Consider the following 16,396-nt stretch of genomic DNA (forward strand, 5'->3'; position numbering starts at 1 on the left):
GTTCACATTGTGAACTACTTGATGTAGTACAGTCTTTGGGTTTTGACAAATACGTAATGACTTTTATATGCAACATTATGGTATACAGAAAATTTGTATTGCCCTATAATTATCTGTACTCTGCCTACTTACCTCTCCCCAACCCAACCCCTATTGACTACTGTTTTTTTTTCTTAATCTGTCATCATAGTTTTGCCCTTTTTAGAATGTCCTACAGTTAATATAGCCTTTTCAGATTGGCATCTTTCACTAAGTAATGTACACTTAAATTTCCTTCGTATCTTTCTGCGTCCTCATAACTCATTGCGTTTTATTGCTGAATAACATTTCATTGTCTGGATTTATCATAGTTTATCAATTCATTGACCCATGAAAAGGACATATTGGTTGCTTTCAAATTTTGGAAATTAAGGAAAAAGTTGCTATAAACATCTGTATATAGGGTTTTTGTGTGGATATAAATTTTCAAATCATTTGGAAAATTACTACGGAGTTAAATGGCTAGATCACATGCTAAGAATATGTTTAGTTTTATAAGAAATGGCCATATCATTTTGAATTTCTACCACTAATGAGTGAGTGTTCTTGTTGCTCCACATCCTTACCAGCATTTGTCATTGGCAGTGTTTCAGGTTTTAGCCATTCTGATAGGTAGGTTGTGGTATTTCGTTGTTGTTTTAATTTTTAATTCCCTATGACATCTCATACGGAGCATCTTTTCATAGGCTTACTTGCCATTTGTGTATCTTCTTTTGTGAAATGTCTGTTTATGGTTTTTGACCCCCTTTTCAGTAGGGCTGTTTGCATACTTTTAAAAAATGTCCTTTGGCCACTCCATTATCTCTCATTCAGTCTTGAGTCACCTACTTTCAGAGATGGTAGATGGAAAAAAATCTGCATTCAACTAAACCATTCTGGCCAGGCGTTCATTACATGTGCAGTTGAATAAAATTTCTAAATGATTAAAAATACTCTAAGCTATTTACTCACTTCAGGAAATTTCCAGAATAATTTGGAGGCACACACAAGAGGGAGACTATAGTCTTTCAGATCTCATTAGAAACCAAGCAAATTCTAATGTAATGAAGAGAAAACAAAGTATACTTTTATATTTGATTATATGTAGAATGTAAAATAACATACCAACTTCAAAAGCCCTGCTGAAGTAAAAGATCAAAGTTAAATCTTGCCACATCAAATAAGAAACAGCTCTGCTTGTGAAGTAGAATGATTTCCTAATAAATAGGAAGCTATGTCTGACAGGGCACCACTGCTATCTTTTCAAAAAGCTTTCTTAGGTCTCCTTAACCTTAGGAGGGAGCTTCAGATACTTCTAGTCTATAAAGTATACTTTCAGTTTTGGCAATTTAGAAAAATTATGAGCCAGTTATCCGTAATAATAATTTTGTAAGAACTTTATGTGGACTTTTGTGTCCTTTTAAATTTAAAAATGCATATATATATAAATGTGTACCTATGTGTATACACATTTGTTTATGCTCATAATAAGTACAGGCATTTTTAGTTATCTGTTTTAAAATGAATTTCTTCCTCTGAAGATCTGATCACTCTCTAGCTCCACACACCAAGATTCAGGATTTTAGTCCTCCTTTGTTTCCTTCACCTTGTTCAAACACCACCTACCTTTCTCAAGGTCCACTCATCTCCTCAGCGACTTACTACAGAGATTCTGAGATTTTCCTCTCTGTGCGCAGGTGCTTTGGTGTGACAAAGTTTATCCCTGCCTCCACACATCAGACTAAACTATGTTCACATGAATGTCTTGCGTGTTCTTTGTTTTCACTGCAGTTTCGTGTTGCCTTTCCTTAAGGCGAGGCTCATATAGCTACCTATCTTCCATTTTCTAAATAAAAATAGAATGTAATACTTTTTAATTTACAAAATTGGATTATAGATTTTAGAGAAAAGGAAAAAGGCTTATGATGCAAAAATAAATGTTGAGCTAGAGAATCTTTTTATCCTGTTAAAGGGGTTATTCCAAAAATGTGCAGAGCAGACTCTTTTGCTTAGCACTGGGCTTCCAACAAAATTTTTAGTTATCTGTTGCTGCGGTAACAAATGACTACAAATTTAGTGGTTGGACATAACGCCATTTGTTATCTCACAGTTCTGTAGGTCAGAGCCCCGGTCCAGCGTGGACCACTTTGTCCTCTGCTTAGAGTCTCATAAAGCTGGAATCCAAGGATCAGCAAGGCTGCGCTCCTTCCTCCCATGAGCCTCGGGTTCAGCTTCCAATATCATTCAGGTTGTTTTCTGAGTTCAGTTCCTCATTATGGTTGTAGGACTGAGGTCCTCATTTCTATGGCAGCTGTCAGCCTGAGTACAGTCTTTGCTTCTAGATGCTGTCTCATTGCTCCTCCAGCTTCCCACGCAGCCCCCAACTGGAGCAGCAGGTCAGTTCTCTCTCTCCTCCCATTCCCTCCTCCTTGCACTACACCTCAGGCCTCCAGCTAAAGAAAGTGCTCTTCTTTAGAAGACTCATGTAGTTGGATTGAGATCTTTCAAATAATCTGGGATAAAATCCTAATTTTAAGGTCCACATCCTTGCTTACATCTGCAAAATCCCTTTTAAAATACAGTGTAACAAATTCACTGGCTCCAGGCATTAGAACTTGGACCTTTTAGGGGCCATTATTTAGCCTACCATGTGCACCCAACAAGTTCCTGGGAAGAAAAGGCACTAAGAAAGCACAATTGATTAATTTTACCCCCCAAATTAAAAAAAAAAATCTCACATACGTGCCCTTACCCACACAATTTCCTCTCGTTATCCCAGCCTGACCCAAGATGTTACTTCTCATCAACAGAGTAAACTCATAGCTGATTTGCTCTGTTTTTCTCTAGGTTTGAATGGGAAAATAGGTTGTGTATGTGAGTATTTATTTGTTTCTAGCACAAGAGGATTTGAAATAAGATAGCAAGCATCACTTAGATATTTGATGACAATGGCTATTTTTCTTTGCCTCATTATTTTAAAAGTTGTCACTTTCACTCAACACACTTAAGCCAAAGACCACGAGAAACAGATTGTAGTTAAACAAATTGGATTTGTCACTCTTTGCAGCAAGGAAGAGCACACACCGTGGTGAAACATGGGGTGTCTCCCAAAGAAAAAGTACTAGAAATAACCCGCTAACACATTTAGGGCTTCGCTGGGTAAATTGTGGGAGGGGAAAAGAAGGCAGGGGCTCCTTCTAGACTGAGCGCTGTCAGAAAGTGGAGGTAAATCTGTGATTGCCCAGCTCAATAATAACATGTATCTATAGAAAACAGACTAAAAGAAGGATGAAGCTGTAATCATTCAGAAAGTATTTGTTTATATTGCTCAGAAAGCAAGGGATTTCATATTTTAGGGGGTGTATTTATAATCATCTGCCTTTTGTCTCTGCGTAGACAAAACATGGAGTGGCTACTATTGTCCTCATTGTATCATGGTCTCATGGTAACCTTGTCTGAGTCAGGTGCTCTGTGTGCTTGTTTACATCTAGTAGGAAAAGAGCACAGTCTCAATGTGAGGGCCACGCCAACTTCTGAATGCCCAGAGATGCTATTTCTTCCCCAGTCTCAAGTCCAAAGTGGTAAATTCCTGTTCTTTGTGTTCAGAACAATTTCACAAGGTATGAAGAGTGACCCAGATAATTTTATGAAATGTCTAAGCTGACTGATTATCTAGACCTATAACCTGTTCAGCTAGTACCTACATGTACAGTCCAATTTTATTTGGACATTCTTGAGATATAACACTAGTGCTGGCCAATCAACCAAATGTTTACTGAAGAAAATGTTTTGTATGGATAATTTATGTAAATGATTCAAGGATACATCATCCAAGGTCTCAGTTGCAAAATGGCTGAGTATTTATTCTATTTATTTTCACACTTTCACAAAAATCACTACACTAATCATCAAGAATGTTATTATTTGATATTTTTCATCACTTACAGTAAAATATTAACTAAGATATGTAGATTGAAGAGTAACATGGGAAACAATCGTTTCTAATACCTTAGATACCTTGAATGCATTGCTTCCTCTTGTAAGGGGTATTTTATTATATATATTGAAAATTATATGTGATTTCCAGTGTTTTCTTTAAATAACCATTGGAATAGTATATTCTCCTTTGCCATAAAATATGCCTTATTGTAATAATTTTAATTATCTAAAGAAAGGTTTAATGATATTTAATGAGTGCCTATTTTATGTTAGAGAAGATGCTAAAGCAAATGTAAGAATTTTATTATTATCTGAGTCCCAACCACAAAGAATGCACAATATTTCAATGCAATAGCAATCGCATGAAATAATTAAATGCAAACTAATACTCTAAATATATTTCAGGAGATGATGCATTCTTTTCATGTGGACCTTTTGGTACAGAATTACATTTAATATAATAAATAACAAGAGCAAAAGAATTAGGATAAAAGTTGAACTTCCGTGTAGTGGTTTTTTGTGTGTGTTGAGGGGCCATTCTTTACCAGTACCCAAAGGGCCAAGATAGCCTCTTAGGGAGGAAGGGAGTGGAATTGGGTTCTTGGCTCTCATTATCACTGAAGTTTACTACATTAGGACTAAGTAGGAAGTAAATCTTAAATGCCTGAGAGTAAAACATGTAATGTTTAAATATTAATTCTATAATCAAGATAAATTAGAGGTTTTTCTCCTTTGAGTAACATTCTCTGGTTTGTCAAAAGCTTAAGCCAAAAGGGAAATGGGGATATGAAGTCTGTCTATGAAAATGCATGGTTGAGTGAGCCAATAGTAAGTAAGACCAAAGGCGATTGGGGCTGCTAGTGGGAGCATGTCAGGAAGGAAAGCAGACATCTAACCGTGTGCTTATGATGCTGTCAAATCTCCCTGACAATTCCCTCCCTTGCCACCTACTAAAAAATGGGTACCATCATTTCTGTATCCAATGCCAGTAATAAAATATCAACAACTGTTAGTCCCATTCTCTATTCTTTCCCTTGTTGGATTAAATTATGATCACTGGAATAGTATATGTACCAAAAATCTTAAGCAAAAATGAAGGCAAATTTTACCTAAGCTTTGTCAAAATAATCTTTATCCTCATCACACATTCAAGAAAGCTAAAGCAAAACCATGCAAAACACCCAACAGAGCCTCATAATTTTGCTCCATTCTTTACCAGTAATCAGTAAGCACTGAAGAGAATTATTCTTACACATATATTGCTTTCAGTTGTGTATAGAATACATGCTCAAATATTAATAATCAGTCAGAGCCATTAAGTGTACTGGTCTTTCAAATGCATTGGGATTTTTTTCAAGTTTATCATCAACTGAGATGAGCAATCATCAATAAATTGAAGTTTGGTATGAGCACTGGTAGATATCTTAGAAAAACATGGACAAGGTTAGTAACTTTGGTGTTCCCATGGGCTGTGTTAGTTCAGTGGATTTAAGGGTAAAGTTGGGAAGGATCCAGGACTGTTTTGATGAGAGACTAAGAACACTAGGCTTCTTACATTGACAGTAGCCAATATGTTATCAACAACGGAGTATTTAGCTATTGATGTTGATGTTTAGATAGCCAGACTCTGAGAGATTTAAATCTCAGATTGCAAACAAATCAGTGTTGATCAAGGCTACTACAATATACTTCAGAAAATGTAGTGTTTATTATTCAAAAGAACTCTTCCTCCTAACATTTTTTTCTCTCAACTTTGAAATGAAAAGCAAAGTCAAAAATAAAAGTCAGTGGCATTATTTATTTATTTCTCAATGTGTTTTATTCAGGTATTACCTCAGAGTGATTTTCGTTAGTGTTTTCCAAATATTCCAGAGAGAATTGTTATTATTCCAAGCCCAAAATTTCCCTACACATTAAAGTTCCTGGAGGAAAAGTTTTTACTCTGAAAAGAAATATGTATATATGTCATGGAATACTACTTGGCCATAAGAAGAGATAAAGTATTACCATTGGCAACAACATGCATAATATCCTGCTAAGTAAAATAAGTCAAATGAAAAAAAAGAAACGACTGTAAGATTTCACTCATATGTGGAATATGTTTTTATAAAGCAACAAACAAACAAACAAACAAACACACCAGCTCAGACACAGACAGCAGCATGGTGGTTACCACAAAGGGGTGGGAAGGCGATGAATGGAGTAAAGTGTTTGGTGACAGACGAGACTAGGATCCAGGTAGTGTGCACACCACAGACTTTATAGGTGGCATAGTATAAGGTTGTACATCTGAAATTTATATCATTTTATTAGCCAATGTTACCCCAAAACATTTAATAATTTTTTAAAAAATAGAAAAACACAAGTAAAAAGAGACCTGGAACTAAGAGCAGTCTAGAACATATAAGAGGGTACAGCCCAATAGATCAACATAGAAGAGTGTACCTAACACACTTTGCTTCTTAACAATGTCTTTGGATTAAAGAACCCTGGAATTACCCTGCCTTAGGACTTTCTCTTAAGTGAGCTAACACAGTTAGCTTATTTTTAAATATTTTTATTTTTTTAATTTAATCTCTATTTTGTTTTTTTTCCATTACCATTGAGTCCCTTTGCTCAGCAGTCCCCACATTGGTGTCCATGTCCCTGAGTCCTCTTTCATTTTTGCTCAAGCCCTCCACCCCCTCACCCCCCAGCTGTCAGCCTGCTCTCCATCTATGAGTCTGTCCCCATTTTCCTTGTTAGTTCAATTTGTTCATTACATTCCACATATCAGTGATATTATATGGCACTTGTCTTTCTCTGACTGGATTATTTCGCTTAGCATAATGTTCTCCAGTTCAATCCATACCGTCACTAAAGGTAAATTTTTCTTCATTTTTACTGACAATTAGTATATCATTGTGTAAATTTCCCATAGCTAATTTATCCAGTCATCCACTACATTTAGGCTGCATCCATAACTGGGTGACTATAAACAACACAGCAATGAACAAAGGGGTGCTTATGTTCTTTCAAATTAGTGTTTTGGGTTCATTCAGATATAACCCCAGAAGTTGGACCACGGGGTCGAAAGGCAGATGCATTTTCCATATTTTGAGGTATCTCCATACTGCTTTCCACAGTGGCTGCCCGAGTCTGCGTCCCCACCAACGGTGCCCTGGGGTTCCTTCCCCTTCCTCCACATTGTTGATGACACTTTTTATCGATTTACTGATGACAGCCCTTTGGACAGGTGTGAGGACATCTCATTGTGGTTTTAATTGGCATTTCTCCGATGATTACTGATGTTCAACATCATCTACTGGTCATCTGTATCTCTTCTTTGAGAGATGAGACACTTCTTTGAAATGTCCATTCAGATCCTTTGCCCATTATTTAATTGGGTTTATTGTTTGGTGTTGAGTTTTGTAAGTTCTTTATAAACTTTGGGTATTAACCCTTTATCATGTGTATCAGCAAATATGTTCTCTCATTTGGTGGGTTGTTCTCTTATTTTGTTAATGATTTTCTTTACTGTGCAAAACCTTTTTTGTTTGATATAGTCCCATTTGTTTGTTTTTTCTTTGGTTTCCCTTACCTAGGGTGATATATCTGATAAAATATTGATTGCTATATTCCAAGATTTTGCTGCCTGTGTTCTCTTCTATAATTTTTATGGCCTGGGGTCCAACATTTAAGGCTTTGATCCATTTTAAATGTATTATTGTGTGTGGTATAAAAAGATGGTCTAGTTTCAGTTTCTCTTCACAAATCTGTCCAATTTTCCCAACACCACTTAGTGAATAAACAATCTCTAGCCCATTGTACATGCTTGTTTCATCTGTCAAATATTAATTGACTATGAAGTTGTGGGTTTATTTCTGAGCTCTCCATTCTGTTGCAGTGATCCATGTGTCTGTTTTTGTGCCATACCAGTCTGTTTTGATTACGACAGCCTTATAGCATAGTTTCATATTGGGTAGTGTAATCTCTCCAACTTTGTTTTTCTTTCTCAGGATCACTGTTGCTATGTGGGGCCTTTGTGGTTCCATACAAGTTTTTGAAACATTTGTTCTACTTCTGTGAAATACATCATTGGAATTTTGATAGAAATTGAATTGAATGTATAGATTGCTTTGGGTAGTATGGACAATTTAATGATGTTAATTCTTCCTATCCATGTACATGGTGTGTGCTTCCACTTATTTGTACCTTCTATTTCTTTCCTCAGTGTCTTATAATTTCCCAAGTACAGGACTTTTATAATCCTTGGTGAAGTTTTTTCCTAGGTATTTTATTCTTTTTGTAGCAGTTGTAAATGGGATTGCAGTCTTAATTTCCCTTCCTGAAGGTTGGTTCATTGTTGGCATATAAAAATACAACTGATTTCTAGACAGGAATTTTGTATACCACTACTTCACTGAATTCATGTGTCAGTTCTAGTAGTTTCTTGATGGAATTTGGGGGGCTCTCTAGGTACAGTTTCATGTCATCTGTAAATAATGACAGTTTTGCCTCTTCCTTTCCAATGTGGATGCCATTTGTTTGTTCTTATTGTCTTTTTGCCATGGCTAGGACTTCCAGTACTACCATGAATAAGAGGTGAAAGCAGACATCTCTGTCTTATTTCCAGTCTTACAGGGACAGTTGTAGTTTTTGCCCACTCAGCATGATGCCTTTGTCACATACGGCCTTTATTATGTTGAGGCATATTCCCTCTGTACCCACACTGGTGCAAGTTTTCATCATAAATGGCTGCTAATTTTATCAAATGTGTTTCTGTATCTGTTGAATATGTTCATGTGGGTTTATTCTTCATTTTGTTCACGTGGTGTATCACATTTATTGATTTGCGAATGTTGTACCAGCCTTGCATTCCCAGAGCAAGCCCCACTTGATTGTGCCATACAATCTTATTGATGTATTGTTAATATTTTCTTGAGGGTTTTAGCACCTATGTTCATGAGGGATATCGGTGTATAATTTTCTTTCTTTGTAGTGTCATTATCTGGTTTTGAAATTAGGATAATGCTGCCCTGTAAAATGAGTTTTCAATCTTCCCTCTTCTTGGATTTTGTGAAATATTTTGAGAAGGAAAGGTGTTAGTTCTCTGAGTGATTGGTAAAATGCACACATGAAGGCATCTGGTGCAAGGCATCAATCTCACTAGGTGTGAACTGTATACTCAGATTCTTTGATTCTTCCTGATTTAGTTTTGGAAGACTGTGTATTTCTAGGAATTTATCCATTTCATCCTGGTTGTCCAGTTTGCTGGCATATAATTGTTCATAATATTTTCTTTCAAGCCTTTGTATTTCTTTGGTGTCAATTGTTATTTCTCCTCTTTCATTTCTGATTTTATTTATAGATTATTGGTATTTATGGCTTAGAATCATCCTAACTTATTCATCTCTTTTTGTTAGTATTTATTACTGGTGGCTTTAGAAAATGCCATTTATCTCTTACATGTGAACATTTACCAAAAAAATGAGAGATAAAATAATGAACAGAGCAATAACTAATGGAATTCCAAGTTGTCAGGAAAGTCTTTAGGTAGAACAGGAGGCTGAGGACTGTGTTTGATAGATGAGAATGTGGAGAGAAAATGAGAGCGTGAAAAGCTCTATGTCTCGCTGAAAATCAGGATCTGACAGTTCATCACAGTAAATTTTAAAAACATTGCTTCTATGTCAACGTAGCCTATTTTCATGTACTGAGCAAATTACCCGTTTTCTCCAGCACTTTTAGTTATTATTTCAGACCCTTTGAAGAGTTTAAATCTGTATATCTCAGAGTATGTCTAATATTTATCACTTTATTAATTCTAGTATTGATTTTCTCACTAATATTGGTGCATGATTTTTGTTACAAACTGACATTTATTATGGAAAAATACTAGGTATACTTTGTGAGCACAGATATGAAACAATTTTTATCTCATGAGAAAATTCCCAGTCATAAAGAAACAGAGAAGAAACAGCAATAAGATGTTTGTTTTTCTAACTGTAGACATTTTTAGTGAGTCTTTGAAAGAAATAAAATTTTGGACAATTTTTAAAATTTGAGAACAAGGTAAAGTGATTTTGAGTTACCTTTAAATTTAATTATGCAAATTTAGGATTTTCTTTTTCTTTTTTAAAAAATATTTTATTTATTTATCTTAAGAGAGGAAGGGAAGGAGAGAGGGAGAGAAATATCAATGTATGGTTGCCTCTTGTGAGTCCCCTGCTGGGAACTAGCCTGCAACCCAGGCATGTGCCCTGACTGGGAATCGAACCGTGACCATGTGGTTTGCAGGCCTGCGCTCAATCCACTGAGCTACACCAGCCAGGGCTAGGATTTTCTTTTGCCAGTTGTCTGTCTACTGTATCTAGCCTACATACATTAGTAGTTGTTTAAAGCATAGCACCATCTTTACTAATCAATAATTAAATTAATGTATTCACAATGGCCATTCTTAAAATTAAGTTGACATTTGCTTTATAAACATTTGCATTTGTATCCTAGGGCAGATTTAAATTGGAATCAAATAGATTACATATAAGGTAAAAGCAATTAGTATTTTTTCTGGTCATTGGCTAAAATTTTTAGCCAATTTTTCTGGTCATCTTAAAATTGTTTGTTTCCTTGAGTTTCTAGTATTTATGGTAACATCTCTTCCATTAATCACTTAACTGCTAAAAGTATACCTATGTTTTATTTATGTCACAAAAAATAGTAACATAAGGCATGAGTTGTTTAGTATGAGTATATGAAATGTTATTAAATCAGATTTTCATTGCCAGGTATTGTTTTTTTACTAAAAACTATCTTTTAAAAACAACTTAATATTTAAAATTTTCTACACTTAGTTACATTAATCTGTAAACACTAATGGCAATAATATTAATTTCAATCCACTAAGAACAAATGCATACTTAGTACAAATCAGTGCAGTTTAAAGTATAAATACAATCTCTAACTTAAGAAATAAAATATTATTTGTTTTAAAATTTAATTAGGTTTATTTGGGTAACAATGGTTAACAACATTATGCAACTTTCAGGTGCACGATTTTGTAATACACCCTCTGTAGTCTCCTTTCATTTCTGTACATTTGACCCCTATACCTTGTCATTCTTCTCCTTCTCCCTCCCCTTTGGTAACCACCGTTTCATTGCCTGTGTTCATGGGTTTGTGTGCTGCTTTTTATTTGAATCCTCACGTGAATAAAAATTACATTGTTCTTATTTACTTTCTTTACAATTAATGAAACTTAGGAGATTAGTGTTTTATTTGAACATTACTGTATAAATGGTAGTTATCAAGTGCAATTAAGTAACTTATTTATTAATGTCTGTACTTATACTTGTAGAAGTTATTTTTTGTGTATCTTATTCATTTATTTTTTAGAGAGGGGGGAAATGAAGAAGAATGAGAAGGAAGCACCAAAACATTGATTCCTTGAGGGGGGACCTGGCCCACAACCAGGCATGTGCTCAGACCAGGAATCGAATCAGTGACCTTTCAGTTTACAGGCTGGTACCTAAGCTGCTGAACCACACCAGCCAGGGCTAGAAGTTCTTCCGATATCTTCTTTTATGTGTCATGTTATACTCAGTTCCTATACATTTTTTCTGATGTTTTATTTTAATCGTTAAAAATGGATTGGAATTTATTTTGAAGCAACACAATTCCATACAAATATAAATCTATTTTACCAGCACACCCAATTGTGACAAAATGCAGCTATAATTTATTTAAGGCAATATATATATTTTAGGCAAGACGACTCAGTGTTTCATATATAAGATATAAATATACACACATATATGCATACCTAGGTACACACGCTTGCACACACACACACATATATATATATATACACACATTATGTATATATACGGAAGGGATTATAGTAATAAATGTATTATCATGGCATTATAGATTTAAAATAACATAAAAATCCCCTCAAGTTCTACCACCGAACCAGGAAACTTTCTTGCACCAGCACATTCATCTGACTTTATTACAACATATTATTCTCTTCTCGGGTTGAATCCTTCTGCCTAGGTTCTGATTACTATCTTTTACTTCTTTCTCAAGAACCTCTCTTGCTCAATTACTTCTTATCTTCCCTGTATCTTCCATCTTAGACTCTCCGACTCATTCTCATAAGCTTTTAAGCGTGCTCCAGTCTATTGCCAAAACCAAAAAATAAATAAATATATAAAGCTCCTGTGCAACTGAGATGCTAAACATATATAAAAGTCTTCAGGAGAACTCCCATTTGTGTGCGTCATAGGCAGGCTCAGATCTATTATTTGTAAGACAAAAATAGTTCTTAATTTTAACATCTAGCTCTATCCTGCTTCTCCTGTATTTTCTCTCTTAATGCAAGTCACAAACATATGTAAGATAACTAAGAGATAAAGTGTGGCTTTTACAATATACAAAATATACATATATTACAGAATAATACTTATGTACAATGTGATGGATTTTGGAGTTAAAAAGGTGATATTTAAGCTTAAAAAAATTTATTATCAAAATAGAAAAAAATGAAACAAATTACCATGACAACTATAAAGGTGTACACTTCCTCATGTATAATATTTTCCAATTAAATAATTCATGAATTTAAATGCTCAAGTAATTTTCCACTGTGTAGAATTATTTGCTAGTGTAATTTTAAAATATTACATGTCATTTTAAATTTTTCTGTTACATATGCTTTTTTATAGATAATTTTGAACTGTATGCTTTAAGTAAATTTTCCTTACCTTTATCATTCTCCCATTGTCAAGGTACTGATGTAGTCACCTATTGAAAATGTGTTAACAAGTTGATCAGTATGGATATTGAAAGGATTTGACAGAGTATGGGAAGCAATATAATATGCATCTTTTTGGTGCACTACATAACTTTAATGAATCGACTAAAATTTTAAGATGTAGGGTTAGCTTGCAATTGGGTGAGTGATCAATTAAAAAATCAATTCAAATTTGGTGTACTCAATACTGACAGCACTAACTTCAACACTGTTGAATTGCTGATAAGATAGACAATTAATATGATTTCCAAATGCAAAGCAATTTATTATTTCTAAATGAAGGCTTTGAAGTAAATTTTAGAACTGCATATATTTTTAAAGTAAAAAATAGTGAGAAAGAAACTTACAAATAACCTGGTACCCAGGAAACTAATTTCTCCCAGAGAATGTAGACAAAGCAGAGGCCAGTGTTTTTGTTTATTTGTTTGAATATTTGGGGTAAAACCATGATTACCGCCATGCATAGATTTTTCATTTCCAGACAAAATTTAAATGTTAGACTTCTGGAAGAACAAGCAATAAGAATTTAGTCAGTTCATAAGTTAGAGTCAACCAAACATTATTGAATATTTTGGTATGCATGGGGATATAAAAATGAATTTAAAACATTCTTAAATAATCTAATGAATACAAACAGATGTTATTGATAATTAGTGTAGAATAGTAAGTGAAGCTTTCACATAAAATTGGATTAAAGGAAGGAAAGTGCTGTTTTTTTAGGAAGAAAATGAGAACAAATGCATTGTAGGAAAATTTATAAGCATGCCCAGAGGCTCATAAGCATGATTGAACATGGCATACTTGGGAAATATGGAGTCGTTAAAGGTGGCCAATGAGCAGGATGTGACCATTCTGGTAGATTAAACTATAAGATGGTTGAGACAATTGATGAAGACAGTGGTATAACTTTGATCTATAGGAAATCACGAGGCAGGAAACATATAATAATCAGGAGAGTGAAACTACTACCCAGGTTTTCTTTCAGCTTATAGTTTAGAGAAATAATAATAGTGCAGAAGGTTATTAGTGGAGACAGATTATGTACACAAAGACTATTATGAATGGAAAAGACAAATAATCCTAATACTTCCCACGAAGGCCTGGGGTCTGAGACAGAGAGAAGAAGGGCTTTTAACAAGCGTCAAAGTTATTTTTCTTGTCATCGATATTCTTGCTTCTTTGTATTTTCTGAGTGGTATACTTAACCCGTACCAAATGTAGACAGAGACAAACTTCAATAAGGTATATTTTCAAAATGATAAATAATAAGACCCTTTCAAATCAAATGGCATTTCTGTATGTCAGTCATTGAGGCATCTGTGCCATTGGTTGAAATGACTTATGTACTTACATACTTACATCGTATATTCTTTTTGGTTTGCTCTAATCCTATGTAAATCTTTTATATGGAAGGCATCAGTGCCTTTCATCGAGTCTGTTCTGTGGGCATCAGAAGTGGAAAGGAGGCACTTTGTCAGGATCTCCATCTGTCTGACATGGCGAAGGGAGCCGAACGGAGGAGGCCTGACAGTATTAACATGTCACCAGAATGTGTAGCGCCTTCCTTCACCCTCACCAAAGCGTGAAGATTATTTCCAATTTACTGTCAAACAAGTTAAGCACATTTCTACGAGACAAATTATTCATGACATACAATTCTCATGCTTCAGATTCCTTCATCACAGCGTCACTGGAGCAAAGGGAATAGTTTCTCTTTTCACCTTTCCAAATTTCTCTCTTTCATTATACAGAGCCAGTCATGGTATTATTAATTACCCTGCCCCTCTGCTTTGGGCTGTCCCTTTCTGGTATTAAGGCCTCCTTTCCTGTTAATAAGAAATGCTCCTGTTCTGGTTTTGTCCTCGCCTACAATTTAGAGATCCATTCTTTATCAAAGATTTGGCTTCCTTGTTTTCTGCTTCGTGTTTTCTTCTTAGTCAAGAACTGTGTTCACTTCTGTTCCCCGCAACGTCGGGTGGTCAACTCTCTGTACGTGCCGCGGGGAACTGCTGTGTCTTCCATGCACTCAGGAACCAGGCTTCTCCGAGAGGAGAGAGGACTACCTTAGTGTATCCTCTGACTTCCAACTGCATTATCACCTTAAAATGACGTTGCTGTTTCTTTAACACATACGATATATTGAAAATCCCATGAAAGACTAAAGCCATTGTCCTGTTCTACCCCACCTCCTATGGCTTTACTGTGTATGCAATTTATCTATAGTATTTTGAGGGATCTTTACATATAAGAAACAACTGCATGTGAAGAACAATGACAGAACGAGTCTAAATAATATTGTAACAGCAATGCCAAGAACACAAGAAAAAATGTAAAATTGCACTGGGGTTGTTAACAGAGTCTTCAGACAAAGGCTTTATATCGCTAGGGGCAAAGCTAACTGTATCAGGACATTGAAATGCTGTTTGGCTTTCTGTTTCGGGTACATTATTCAAAGTGACAGCAATTATGTCTTGGTTAAACTTTCAATGTTTTTCTCCAAGATGTTCAAATATAAAGATATATAATGGCTCATTAGTCACTATTATGTTATTTTTTCACCCTAATTATGCTCATATGTAACTCCATTTGACACCATAGAGAAGAAATATTTTATCTACCAAATCAATAAACTTTTAAAAATCACCCCAACATTACGTTATAAACTTTAGCATAGAGGCTCACACTGAAACATTTCTGGATCTTATAATTTAAACTATCACAATATATTTTATAGTATAATAAAAAACAAAGATAGTTCTGAATACTGTTAGTATCTCTTAAATATGTAAAATTGTCTAAGTAAACATAAAATATATGTAATAGTTGGTATATTTAAAGAGTGAAAAGCCCTTAAATTTCCCAAGATTAAAATTCTGAACATTTTAGAACATATCTTTCAATTGTACTTAATTTACACATGAAATTTTAAAGTTACTTAAAAATGAGACTCTAGAGCCTAAAATATTATGATTTTGATAACTTTCACTAGTACAGTTAAGTAAAAACATAATACAAATATAGAACAGAAAGAAAAACACATACAGAAAAATATATCCTCATTATCTTACTGATGAAGAGAGTTCCACACTGTAGCCAGTCACCTGCATCCTGCCTGGATAGGGCTCCCCAAATATTTGTGGAATGTTTTAAAACCCCGTGTGTAAAGCTGACAATAGAAGAACTGTTATGTTGGACCAAAAGCCTCATTATGTCCTTATAAAAGCAAGGACTGTAAACATTGCGTGTTTGTGTTTTAAGGGAAGTGAAGGTATCATCTAATGTTTCGTTTGTCAAATTGCAGATCTCGACTCAGTGGGTAGCACCTTCAGTACAGTGGTTTGTGGCTACTGTGCTATTATAAAATAAATGAGATTAAAATGGCATGAAGTAGAAACAGTGCCATTTCAAATATTTAGGATAAGTAGGGTTCACAGCATTTCACTGTCAGATTTCTACGTGCATCTGTTCCCACTTAGCTTGGGAAAGCCGGTGTCCCCACCGCAGTCCTTTCTGTCTGGCGTCCGCACGAATCGATCGTTCAGGTCGGATGGTGGATTCCGTGCCATCGGCGGAAGCAAATGTCTTCAATATCAACGCTGGGTATGATTTATATTATTTGCACTTTTATGTGGCACATAAATTTTG

This window comes from Sturnira hondurensis, unplaced genomic scaffold, assembly GCF_014824575.4.
Source record: "Sturnira hondurensis isolate 20B ecotype Veracruz unplaced genomic scaffold, ASM1482457v3 Scaffold0010128, whole genome shotgun sequence".
NCBI classification, from domain to species: Eukaryota; Metazoa; Chordata; class Mammalia; order Chiroptera; family Phyllostomidae; genus Sturnira; species Sturnira hondurensis.